The sequence below is a fragment of the Bombina bombina genome, chromosome 5, assembly GCF_027579735.1.
Source record: "Bombina bombina isolate aBomBom1 chromosome 5, aBomBom1.pri, whole genome shotgun sequence".
Lineage (NCBI taxonomy): Eukaryota > Metazoa > Chordata > Amphibia > Anura > Bombinatoridae > Bombina > Bombina bombina.
The window spans coordinates 842,354,393-842,369,001 of NC_069503.1; positions in this window are offsets into that span (position 1 = coordinate 842,354,393).

The window sequence follows — 14,609 nt, forward strand, 5'->3', positions numbered from 1 at the left end:
TGTGTTATTATATAATTTATGTATGTGTCTGTATCTCTTAAAACAAGTTGGTTTAACCTCCTCTTTGCTGGTACAACTCAATTACTGTGTCATGAAATGATGTAGGTCTAAAAAGTGTGTCACCAACATGAAAAGTTTGGAAAGCTCTGAGATACAGGATACATTTTTAAACAAATTTCCAATTATGTCTATTATCAAATTGACCTCTTTCTCTCTCGTTTGTTGAAACTTAAAGTGACATTATACACTAGATTTTTCATTGCATAAATGTTTTGTAGATGGTTTATTTATGTAGCCTATACGTTCTTTGTTTTTTTTAAAATGTATAGTTTTGCTCATTTTTTTCTTCTAAGTAAGTTTTTAAATAGTTTTATACTGGATTTCAAGATCAGTATCTCTGCATATTATTCTTTTTAGTAGTGTGTATTACATGCAGTTAAATGAAAATTGGCGTATACTGTCCCTTTAACTCCTTTCCATAAGAGAATACAGGTTGCCCTCGGTTTACGCCGGTTCAATTTGCGTCGTTTCAGAATAACAACCTTTTTTTCAGTCATGTGACTGCTATTGAAATGCATTGAAAAACATTGCACTAATTAAAATAGCCAGTAGGTGGAGCTGTCCGCTTGTTTTTCAGCAAAGTTAAGCAAGCTTTACAGCCTGTAATTGATCTGTGTACACAGATCAGACCAGACTTATCGAGCAACAAATTCTAGCAGGCGCTTCCCTATTATCTTCCTGTCCAGCTGCTTGAGGTGAGGGTGCCTAACTTCTTATTAATCACTGCAGATTGAAATGCATAGAATAGGTGCAGAACCAATATTATCTAACATGCTAACAATGCAGATAACTGTTTGCAGAAAAATGCAAGTAAAAAATGTTTTTGTTTATTAAACATAGTTTGATGATGATGCAGTCTGTTGTGTAATTATTTTATTAGGTGCTGCTAGCAAATGTTTTTGTTCATTAAACTTAGTTTGATTATATTTTCTGTGTTGTGTGATTATTTTATTAGGTTATAATACTGTTTTAGCAAATGTTTTTGTACATTTAACTTAGTTTAATTATATATTCTGTGCTGTGTGATTATTTGATACTGTTTATAATGCTGTTTAGTATTTAAAGTCTTAATTTCAAAGCTTTAAAAATAATGTATTAGGTGTTACTTATCTCAATTTTGAGAGGGGCCTGGAACCTAACTCCCTCACTTCCTATTCACTTACATTATAAACTGGGTTTCAATTTACAACGGTTTCGATTTACAACCATTCCTTCTGGAACCTAACCCCGGCGTAAACTGAGGGCTACCTGTACTGAATTAGGCTTAGGAATATGGACTATATGTATAACATATTTGCAAACATTGCTTCTAGCAATGCTACCAAAAATATATTTTACATATTGTATATGGAAAATCCTCTCATGTCGAGTCTATTTATATATATTTATGTATTTATTTTAAATAATTAATTAACTGATTAATCATTTTCATTTTAATGTAGTTATCATTGTTTGTCTTGAGAAAGATATTGCTGCATTTCTAAAAAAAGATTCAAAGATTTATCAGTTTTTGGTAAAACACTAGTTTATTTTGGAATAATAATACAATCTGCTGTTAAAGGGACACTGTAACCAAAATTTTTCTTTCGTGATTCAGATTGAGCATGAAATTTTAAGCAACTTTCTAATTTACTCCTTTAATCAAATTTTCTTCATTCTCTTGGTATCTTTATTTGAAATGCAAGAATGTAAGTTTAGATGCCGGCCCATTTTTGGTGAACAACCTGGGTTGTCCTTGCTGATTGGTGGATAAATTCATCCACCAATAAAAAAGTGCTGTCCAGAGTACTGAAACCAAAAAAAAGCTTAGATGCCTTCTTTTTCAAATAATGATAGCAAGAGAACGAAGAAAAATTGAAAATAGGAGTAAATTAGAAAGTTGCTTAAAATTTCATGCTCAATCTGAATCACGAAAGAAAAATTTTGGTTACAGTGTCCCTTTAATGTTTATATATATATATATATATATATATATATATATATATATATATATATATATATATATATATAAAATGCCTGTGAAGCACAAAGAACATTACTCAAGGTTTTTTTTTTTTGTTCTTTTTTTAAGTATAAAAAAAAGTGCTGGTGTTGCTATTTTGTGACCTTTAACTTTCACAGAATATTTATAGTATATTTACTCTTGGTAATTGCTTTATACTTAAGCAAAAACTGTTTTTTAATTAATGAAATGTTTAATAAAACAAAAGTTAATTTAGATAAATAACCTTCAAAAGGAAATGTAAATTATTGAACATTTTGATAATAAAAACTTTATTTTAATAGCTGTTGTGCTAACAGTACCTGCTTTGTTATGGTGCTTGTAAGCTGAAAAGAAAACTTTATTGGTTACATGTGAGCCAGAAATAATACAGGTTGTAACAACAGGTTTGTTGTTTAATTTTGAACATAGTCTGCTATAGATGTGATCTCACCTAAAGGAACTAGGTTAATAATGAGAACGTATTGCTTTTTCCACACAACCATGGCTGATATGCTGCATTTACCCCTCTCTCTGGTGTTCACTCTTCACTTCCATTGTAATGGTGCATAAAGGTTTTTTTACTAACAAAAAATATTTTTTATTTCTAATTTTAAGCAAAGTATTTCGCTTTAACTCTTGCAAAAATAGACCCCCTAAATATTTTTGTATCACATTGTATCATTTACAGGGAATTGCTGTCATATAGTACTGCAGATATGTGCACACTCCTGAACTTAAATTCCTGCTTTTCAACAAAGGATAACAATAAAACAAAGAAAATGTCCTAATAGAAGTAAAATAGAAAGTTGTTTAGAATTGTATGTTCTATATGAATCATGAAAGAGACATTTTGGTTTTTATGTCCCTTTAATAATTTATTGTTTTCTTATACATTTTCTTTTATTAACCCTATGTATTGCTCGTTATAATATAGCATCACATTATTAAATCTGTTTCATATTTCTGTGTATTTGAGGTATTTCTAAACTCACCTTTGGCTTTAGTGCACCTTCAGGTTAGTGCACAAGTTAGTTCCAGAACAGGGTTTGTAGCATGATCCATAGAAGTCTATAAGGAAAGGGACTAAGGGCTGATGATCTAACCTTCCCCAGATCAGACATGGTTTTTCTTACCGACCTTCGCAGGGGCTGCTCTGGTGGAATTATCGTTAAAAGGGGCAGTCACTGCAAGTAGAGAGACGTCTCCTATAGAAAATAACTGAGCTTGCTGGAAAGGGACACTTCGCTCCATAGAGTGAAGTTAGCAGGGTTCAGGGGGCGCAAAGTTAAATCCTGCAGGCAATATAAATCACATTATGCTGCTTTCTGTGTATAGCATCTTACAGTCGCCTATATTTTTGTATGCATGTGTTTTTCTATTAAGGTTATAAGTATTTTGAGTGTTTTGAGAGAAGCTCGTCACCTTTTAGATTGCAAGAAAAAACTGTGAGGTCTGTAGTGCGAAAATCTTTCCAGAATTATGCTGGGATTAGAGAGACAATTTCCTAAACGTCTATTGAATGCCCATGTTCCGCCCATTTTATAAAAAAACAACAAATTATATTTTGTACTTATAAGTACGGATTGTTTTTGTTTTTGTGCGCATCAAGTGCGCTTAAATTACTATTTATGCTGTGTATATTTAATATGATTTATTCCTGTGTAATTTACCTACAAATTATAAGTTTTTGATAAATTTGACAATTTTTAGGAAAGAATTTTGTTATGATTTTTAATGCACCTTAACAATTCAATGTTTTTCCTGTGTATTTTTGTGTAAATGGTTCAATTATTGGTTTTGTAAGGTATTTAAAATACAATTTTTTATTTTTTTATAACTTTATTTATTGAAATACTGGATCCGCCACAACATGGAAATCATTGTACAAAAAATTCACATTTTCACATTCAATGGTTAAAGAAGATGTAACGTACTCTCGCACCACTTGGGTAGACGAGCGTCGTCAACAGCATATTAGTTTCCACATTATTACAGAGAGCAGCATCATTTCCTGTTTTTTTTTTTATATAACCAAAAACAATCACAGTAAACTTCTAACAACAACTAACACAAAACATGGGTAAAAGAGAATCGCCCTATTGAACCCTCCACTCCAGGGTAGGGAGGGGAAGGGTGAGGGGGGCGGGGGGCGGGCGGGGCGCGGGGCGGCATGTTCACACCCTGACACAAAGAGCTTAATCCAAAAGATAGGAGAGTGAAAGGGCAAAGATCCCCATCGCAATGTTCAATTTGTGGGAAGGGAAGTGGGGGGGGTCACCACCTGCCATGGAGATTCTCTTCCAGTATGAGCAATGAGTTGTGGAAGGGGTACAGTATCCTATTTCTCACTTGTGGGGATATATATAGAAGGTAGGGTTCTCACTTGTGGATAAAGGCCTTTATTCTCCTCTCCAAATCTCCCTGCACATCCGTCTGCTCCACAAGCACTTGGTTGTGTATCGCGTGTAGTAACTTCCCAAAGGGAGGAGCTTTATTTAAAATACAAATTTTATTGTGCACTTTTGTAATGTATTATTCTCCTCCACATATGAAAATGCAGTATAGACGAGATAAGAAGATGTTGGTAATAATAATTTCATATGTTGTATAATTAATTTAATTTTGTTTGTACTCCTCCCAGGGGTTGGAGGTATAGAAAATGTAGGAAAAAATATTGGCTATTTGATTTAACTGATCGGAGCTGTGTCTCCAATTTCCATAAGTCTATCGGCTAGATTACAAGTTTTGCGTTAACAGGAGTGCGGTGCTAACGAGCAGTTTATGCTCACCGCTCACTTACAGACAGCGCTGGTACTACGGGTTTTTACAAACCCGGCGTTAACCGCAAAAAAGTGAGCGCAGAGCAAAATTTTGCTCCACATCTCACCTCAATACCAGCGCTGCTTACGTTAGCAGTGAGCTGGCTGAACGTGCTCGTGCACGATTTCCCCATAGGAATCAATGGGGGAGAGCCGGCTGAAAAAAAACCTAACACCTGCAAAAAAGCAGCGTTTAGCTCTTAACGCAGCCCCATTGATTCCAAAGGGGAAATAAAATTTATGTCTACACCTTGCACTCTAACATGAACCCCGAGTCTAAACACCCCTAATCTTACACTTATTAACCCCTAATCTGCCGCCCCCGACATCGCCGACACCTACATTATATTATTAACCCCTAATCTGCCGCTCCGGACACTGCCGCCACTATAATAAACATATTAACCCCTAAACCGCCACACTCCCGCCTCACAAACATTAGTTAAATATTATTAACCCCTAATCTGCCGTCCCTAACATTGCCGACACCTACCTACATTTATTAACCCCTAATCTGCCACACTAACGTCGTTGCAACTATAATAAACATATTAACCCCTAAATCTAAGTTTAACCCTAACACCCCCTAACTTAAATATAATTAAAATAAATCTAAATAAATATAACTATCATTAACTAAATTATTCCTATTTAAAACTAAATACGTACCTATAAAATAATCCCTAAGCTAGCTACAATATAACTAATAGTTACATTGTAGCTAGTTTGGAGTTTATTTTTATTTTACAGGCAAGTTTGTATTTATTTTAGCTAGGTAGTTTATTGAATAGTTAATAACTATTTTGTAACTATTCTACCTAGTTAAAATAAATACAAACTTGCCTGTAAAATAAAAATAAACCCTAAGATAGCTACAATGTAACTATTAGTTATATTGTAGCTAGCTTAGGGTTTATTTTATAGGTATTTAGTTTTAAATAGGAATTATTTAGTTAATGATAGTTATATTTATTTAGATTTATTTTAATTATATTTAAGTTAGGGGGGTTAGGGTTAGGGTTAGACTTAGATTTAGGGGTTAAAAACTTTAATATTATAGAGGCGGCGACGTTGGGGGCGGCAGATTAGGGGTTAATAAATGTAGGTAGGTGTCAGCTATGTTAGGGACGGCAGATTAGGGGTTAATAATATTTAACTAATGTTTGCGATTCTGGAGTGTGGCGGTTTAGGGGTTAATATGTTTATTATAGTGGCGGCAATGTCTGGTTCGGCAGATTAGGGGTTAAAAATGTAATTTTATTGTTTGCGATGTGGGAGGGCCTCGGTTTAAGGGTTAATAGGTAGTTTATGGGTGTTAGTGTACTTTTTAGCACTTTAGTTAAGAGTTTTATGCTACGGCGTTGTAGTGTAAAACTCTTAACTACTGACTTTAAAATGCGCTACCAGGCTTGACAGGAGAGGGTCTACTGCTCACTTTTTGGAAGACTCATAATACTGGCGCTATGCAAGTCCCATTGAAAAAAGAGGATACACAATTGACGTAAGTGGATTTGCGGTATTTCCGAGTCTGGCCAAAAAAGTGAGCGGTACACCTGTACCTTCAAGACTCTTAATACCAGCGGGCGTTAAAAAGCAGCGTTAGGACCGGCCAACGCTGCTTTTTAAGCCTAACGCAAAACTCGTAATCTAGCCATTTGTTTTTGTTATCTATGCTGATTAATAATAAAATGCATTTGTCAACTCATAAAAAAAATAAAAAAAGGGGAAAAAAAGAGATACATTTATCATCTACCTATGAGCTCTATGTATTAATAAAGTCTGACCATGGCCATATGCCATGCCAAACAAAAAAAGACCCCTTAGCGAGACACCTTGTTTTCGGGGTAAAAAGTGGCTTTAGATCATTCCACCAGGGAAATAGAAGTACTGCTGAGCATTCTTTAATAATCTCGCCAGCCCAGAGACCTTTATATTATCGGACCCTGAGTGCAGCTGCACTATCTGACCTACAGATGTTAGTGCAATAACTTTTTACTTTAAACTTCTAATATGAGTGCAAGCACTATTCATTTAACTTGGTGCTAGTACTCTATAGTGCTATTTTTTATGAGCTCCACTGATCTAGCCTATAGTGTGGTACACTAATTCGAAAATCACATGTTCTTACAAATTCAAAATAATAAATAAAATTTTGAATTTTGCACTAGTATATCTCATTTTAATATATAAGCCATAGAATTCATTGGTTCCCAGTTTTAAAAATCTTACAGTTTTGTGGAAGCAGCAGACTGTATAGAAAAAGATTCTCTAAAACTAATGCATAGCTACCTTGGCATACGTATATAAAGATAATGACAAGCTGAGTATGCTGTAAACTTCTGGTTTATTCATCATATTTACTTCACTTTTATTTCAATTTAATTTGCAAATAGGAATCTTTCCATCAGGAAACAAGAAAGTTCTACAATTTGTGTAACGTTTTATCAACATGTAAGGTGCCTAAAAGGATTATAGAAAATGGGTTTGCTTTTACTGAATGGAGAATATTGACCCTGATGACATTTCAGTCGGTTGGAAAAGGCTATGTGTGTAGACATGATACACCCCAGACACCAGTGTAATAAATAGCCATATGAAACTAACAGATAGGAACGTGTGTAGTACAAGGGAGTTGTGTAACTGACCATAAGGGTGGTGACATGGGAAACCCAGTTTGGCATTATTCCCTGGTGATATATGCTCTTATCACTCTTTTTCTTTGGAATAAACTTCTCCACCCAAGTTTGCTATTTCTCTATCAGATGGTAGCAAAATAATTTAAAAGAGTATAGGCACATTTATCCATAACAGAGGATACAACTTGCATGTTTCCTTCCTATAACAAATATAAATATAAAGAAATTAAACAAAAAAGGTTTCAGTGATATATTATTGGTGATGGTACATTTTTAAGACAAAGGTAATTAATTCTAAACCTTTAAGATGAAGTGTCACCGACATGTTTGACATCTGCAACATGAAATCAGTATATTTTTCATATTATTTATTTTATCTGCTTGATAATTAGCTGTGCTGGATTTGAACAGGTCAAAGCAAAAAGATAAAAAAAATAATTGTTTCCTTTTAATTACGCTTAAGACATTTAGTATCACCTGTATTAAAAACCCATGTAAAATGAAATGGTAATGTATTCTATTTAGGTCAAGTCAAATAAAAAAATTCCGCTATGATGATTTAGCCACTCAATGTGTTTTGTTTTTCTTGGTATTTGTTCTACTGCCCCTGATAGATTGATGTTGATGTTGTATACATCAAGGGACATTATGGTTGATAGTCTAGAGACAACAGACTAGGTTTCACAAGGTCTAAAATATGGCGGTCCCATAACTTTATGGAGATTAAAACTTTACACTTAAATCTTCAATATTTTAAGGGATAGGAAACCCAGAAATGTATTTTGCGATTCAGACAGAGCAAACCATTTTTAAAAAGTTTCCAATTTACTTCTATTATCCCATTTGCTTAATTCCCATGATATTCTGTGTTGAAGATATACCTAGGTAGGCATCTGGAGTACTAAATGGCAGGAAATAGTGCTGCCATCTAGTGCTCTTGCAAATGGATAACATACTTGCAAAACTGCTGCCACATAGTCCTCCAGAAATGGGCCGGCAGCTAAGCATACATCCCTGCCCTTCAACAAAAGCTACCAAGAGAATGAAGAAAAATTGATAATAGAAGTAAATGAGAAAGTTGTTTAGAATCACATGCTCTATCTGAATCATGAAATAAAAAAATTGGCTTTCATATCCCTTCAAACAGCTATTATAGTTGAAAACATACAATTATTGGTATAGTGTTACCACAGTCCACTAAAAAGAAGGATAAACCAAAGATTACACTGTATACAATGAGAAATATTTATCTCCAAAAGACATACTTCACAGTGAAACAGTAACTATATATAGTTCAATATTTCTTAAAACCAGTAGGGCACTATATGAGTCCTGTCACACATTTCTTACTCATTACCAGGGCTGATTCTTTAAAGGTTCAGAGAAGCCTAAACAGGCACACTGCAAAAAATACAAACAAGAAAAAAGTCTCAAATGTGCAATTTAGAGCAGGATGAACACTCAGTTTAGACTAATACAATGGTCTGTAGCTTTACAAAGATGGTGTCATGGCCGCTAGAGAGGTAATGTACAGAAAAACCTGACACTTTATTTGTACAGGAAGTACATATCCTCTTGTGTGGACTAGGCACGGTGGATGGAACACCCTCGGTCTTCTGCTGATTGCAAATAACCAGACCAGGTTCTGTCCCAGGAGCTGGTGAGGTCTAGCTACGTACCTGATACCAGTAATGCAATGATCAGATCTAATAACATAGCAACACATTTTAGCTGGTCTAGCAACTCCATGATTAAAGTTACTAAGTTGACCTAATGGTTGTTTGAGATTTGGAGAAAGAAAAATGTTTTTTGAACTTATCTACTAAAGAAGAGACACCTTCTCGGGGAAAAGTACTCAAAAGTTTTCTACCATGCATATGAAAGAGCAACTTTGGCATGTTATAAATGGGCTTTGCTTAATTAGTGGAGATGGACTTAGTTTGTTTATTTTAACCTAAAATACATACATACACTATATGGCCAAAGTATATGTGGACACCCTTTCTAATTATTGAGTTCAGGTGTTTAAGCCACACCCATACCTAACAGGTACATAAAATCCAGCACATACTCATGAAATCTCCATAGGCAAGCATTAGCAGTACAATGAGTCATACTGAAGAGCTCAGTGACTTTAAATACTGTATGCCACAAGTTAGTTAATGAAATTCCTGCTTTTCTAGTGCTACCCTGGTCAACTGTAAGTACTAACATTGTGAAATGGAAGCATCTAGGAACAACAACAACAACACAGCCATGAAGTAGTAGATAATACAAAATCAGTGGGGCCACAGAGTGCTGAAGCACACAGCAGGTAAAAATTGCCTATCATCTGTTGCATCACTACAACAAAATTCAAAACTGTATCTGAGAGCAACATTTGCACAAGAACTGTACATCAGAAGCTCCATGAAATAGGTTCCCATGGCCAAGCAGCTGTACACAAGCCTCACATACACATGTATAATACCAGGTGTCAACAGGAATGGTGTTAAGCATGATGTCATTGGACTTTAGAGTTATAAATGGTGCTTTACTATCTTGCAGTCTGATGGAAACATCTGTGTGTGACTGATACCAGAAGAAATGCTACTTATTGAAATGCATACTGTCTATTGTAAAGCTTGGTGGAGGAGGGATAATGATCTGGGGATTTCTTCAGGGTTTAGAATATGCCTCTTATTTCTGGTGAAGGGTCATCTTAATGATTTAGGATCCAAAGACAGTTTAGACTGTTTGCTTTTAACTTTGTTGTGGTAAAAGTTGGGGGGGGGGGGCGTTCCTATTCCAGCATAACTGTGCCCGTGTGGAAAAAGCAAGGTCCTTGAAATTAAGGTTTTAAAAATATGGTGTGGAGGAACTCAAGTGGCATGCACAAGGCAATGACCTCAAACCCACTGAACACCTTTGGGATGAACTAGAAAGCTAATTGGGAACTAGACCTTCTTGTCCAACACTGCTTGACTTCACAAATGCTCTTTTGGACACAAATTCCTACAGACACATTTCAAAACCTTGTTTAAAGCCTTTTTTTAGAAGAGTCGCAGCTGTTATAGCTGCATCTCCATATTAATGCCCATGGTATTTGAGTGGAATATTTAACAAGCTCTTATAGATGTAATGGTCATGTTCCCACATACTCATTTGGAAATGACTACAATGTTTATTTTAATAACTGAATCATGGTAATTAACATGGACATAGATTTTCTTTCTTCACACATTATTACATGCATTGTTAATAGACTTTGATAACTTTTACAGTGTCAAATCAACTTCTATTCTTTAATAAATAATAGGGCCTGTTGAATTAATTGGAAAAAAAAAATATTTTCTCAGAAGTGATAAGTGATATGTCAAATGGTATCAACCTGTATAACATCCCCTCCCAATGCAAAAATGACAGGAAGATTATGAAGTAAAAGCTAATATGCTATCTTACATTTAAATTAAAACTATTTCAGCAGTATCCATTGTGTATCATTGATAGAAAAAGAGTATGATGCTCCTTAAATCACTGGTACACAGTGATTGTTTAGATCAGTGCAGGAGGTCATTAATGTCAGGCTCCAGGTAAATATCCATATTAGTTGTATGGACTACTCTTGATTTGTAACACTCAACAAATTATACTAAAAAACTAGTCCTAAAGCCCGTGTACACGGGACATTTTTTGCAGTACAACGGTTCCATCCCTTGCTCTCTCTCTCTATCCCCCCTCTATTTTGCTCTATCCCCCCTCTCTTTTGCTCTCTCTCTCTCCCTCCCTTCTGCTCTCTCTCTCCCCCTCTCTTTTGCTCTCTTTCTCCCTCCTCTTTTGCTCTCTCTATCCCCCCTCTTTTACTCTCTCTCTCTCTCTCTCTCTCTCTCTCCCCTCCTTTCTTTTGCTCTCTCCCCCCTCTCTTTTGCTGACTCTCTCCCTCTATTTTGCTCTCTCTATCACCCCTCTTTTGCTCTCTCTCTCTCTCCCCCCTCTGTATTGCTCTCTCTCCCCCTCTCTTTTCCTCTTTCTCCCCTCCTCTCTTTTGCTCTCTCTCTCCCCCTCTCTTTTGCTCTCTCTCTCCCCCTCTCTTTTGCTCTCTCTATCCCCCCTCTTTTGCTTGCTCTCTCTCCCCTTTCTTTTGCTCTCTTTCCCCCCTTTCTTTTGCTCTCTTTCCCCCTATCTTTTGCTGTCTTTCTCCCTCTCTCTTTTGCTCTCTTTCTCCCCCTCTCTTTTGCTCTTTCTCTCTCCCCCTCTCTTATGCTCTCTCTCCCCCTCTCTTTTGCTCTCTCTCTCTCCCCTCTCTTTTGCTCTCTCTCTTACTCCCCCTCTCTTTCCCCATCTCTTTTGTGCTCTCTCTCTCCCCTCTCTTTTGCTCTCTTTCTCTCCCCTCTCTTTTGCTCTCTCTCTCTCTCTCCCCTCTCTTCCCCCCTCTCTTTTGCTCTCTCTCTCCCCCCTCTCTTTTGCTCTTTCTCCCCTATCTTTTGCTCTCTCTCCCCCACTCTTTCCCCCCTATTTCCCTACCCCTCTCTTTTGCTCTCTCTCTCTCCCCTCTTTTGCGCTCTCTCCCCTCTCTTTTGCTCTCCCTCCCCGGCCCTGTCCAGCCCCACCCGCATCACGCCCAGCCCCACCTCCTGAACTTTTATCATGTTACACAAACCCCTCACCGAGGTTCTAAAATAATAATACAAAATATCCTTTATTAACCATTAAAAGTATGTATAAAATGTTTACAAACATGCCAATTAAAAATATAAAATCCTATATGCACAAACATTTCTAGCATTCTGCTATAACTCCTATTAAAGATATATATTGTTCTATTATCCAGAGGCAGACATCCAAATAATACAATTATCCCCAATGTTGCAGGACACACAATACAAAACGTCCCTCTCTGACAAAAAATACCCCATACATGGCAAAATAAAGGGGATTGCTTCATGTAGCTCTCGTGTCACAAAGCAGCAGTTATTTAACAATAATGGGTATTGTAGTGTAAGCCTCACAAAATTATCACACCATTGGTGCATAATTACATGGGAGTCAAGAAACACCAACGTACGTTTCGCCATTGACTTGCAAAAGCTAAGGCAAAATGTCTTGTGGCGAAATGCCTACTCTTATACCTTTGTATTAATTCTGACTGTGATCTTCTTTCTATATATGACACACAGGAATGAAACTTAACTTTGAATAAAGCCACTAAAAATAAAGCATAGGTACTACAGAGATAAGACTGAGGGTAATGATATATATATATATATATATATATATATATATATATATATATATATATATATATATATATAATAGGCCACTTTTAGACATGTCTATGAATATGAAGCTACAATGTGTTAGACATAACATTAGCCTCATACCTTTATTGTGTAGTAAGGTAACTATGTTTTTATTGGTTTGAATGAATTTTACATTTTATTGCAAAGTCACCTGCTGGTTCTTTTTTTTGTGTGTGTGTTTTTATCACCAGAGAGTTGGACACCTGTAGGAGCTACTACCACCATATTGTTTGGTTATTATTTGAATGTGTTGGGAAATAATGCAATATGACTGGATAACAATGCTACATGTGACTAGTACTATGTGATGTTTTTTACACGCACACCAGATAAATACTGGGGGATTCATCTGTTACAAAGAGGAGGGGTGACAAGCTTCTGCAAAGGGGAGATATTTTTAAACCAATAAACAAAGTTCTGCAAGTGGACAGCAATGAAGTGATCAGCAGTGATTGGCAATGATCAATTTATCATTTGAATAGAGTTTCCCAGTACCAAAACTCTGGTAGCAGACAGCAATGGAGTGAGTATCATCTTACAATTAAATCAATATATCAGCTAAGCAATTGATCACCTTCCACTTAAAGTGGCTTTGTCATATAGTCTGGTTATTTCATACAGCATCATCAACTACTTATGCAGAACTTTGCGACCTATATGAAACACAGGCGTTACATTTCTATATGTAGAGCTAGATAGATAAAAGATGCAAATACTAAATAAGATATGGGGCTCTTCTCACTTCCTGTTCTTATGACAAGAGCATACTATATGTAGTGTGTCCTATTACTAAAGCTGTGCCCACACAGGCTGAATGAACTCAGTTTTAGTTTTGTTTTAACAAGCTGCACATTAAGCCCCACTACTTGTCACTGAATTGCTCCACACACTTGAGACAAGATAAAGCTCTCAGTAAATTGCTTAATGGGAAAATTAGATTTGTGGTCTAAATTTGGCACAGCACAAAGGGTGCAAACGGTGGGGAAATACATGGAAAAAACTTTTGGAAAGGTGGTAGAGAAAAATACAATAAAGGAATTAAAAAATGTCCTGAATATGTAAAAGGACATCATGAAAGTTAATTAAGATTACATTTCTCATAGGTGTATGTGTAGATTGTGTTTGCTTTTTGGCCCTTGCCATAAAATCTTTTTCCATGTGAATTTAGACTGTCAGGAATTATGCAGGACATTTGATAGCTATGCAGTAGACACAGTCACACATTTTTGTGCAAAACTGAGCATTCTTCCTTGCTGTAGTCAAAATATTTTTTTCTTTGTGACACAACTGCAGTCCACACTACAAGTGTAGAAACACCATTCAATCTTTGTCCCTATCATATGGATTATGGATGTTGTGTCATTGTCTTTACGGGCCACCTAATTATTTGTTAAACAAGTATATGAAAATATTTGATAAGGAGCAGCACCTCCCACAGTCAGTGTAATCTTGATTGTTTAACAGTTATAAACATGGGTGGTTTTAGACCAATTATAGGGATGCTTGTTACAGTGGCTGTAGGGTAGTTATGTATGAATGTGGCATAATTTTCTTCTACTGCTTTTTTGTTTTCTTATTTATTTCCTTATTGTTACCGATTAGCTTCTCCTGTTGACCTGGACAGAGCATTGAATATGTATAAACGAAAAAAGGAACTAAAGGAAATAAGGTATTTCAAATGTATGGCTGTTGGCACCATTAGTAATTGGTGGTGCTACATAAAAAAAGCAGACTCCCCACATTTCTATTTTAGCAATCCTTAAATTGACACAAAAGTTAAAATTAAACTTTCTTTTTTTATATATATATATATTTTTATTTAATTTTCTAT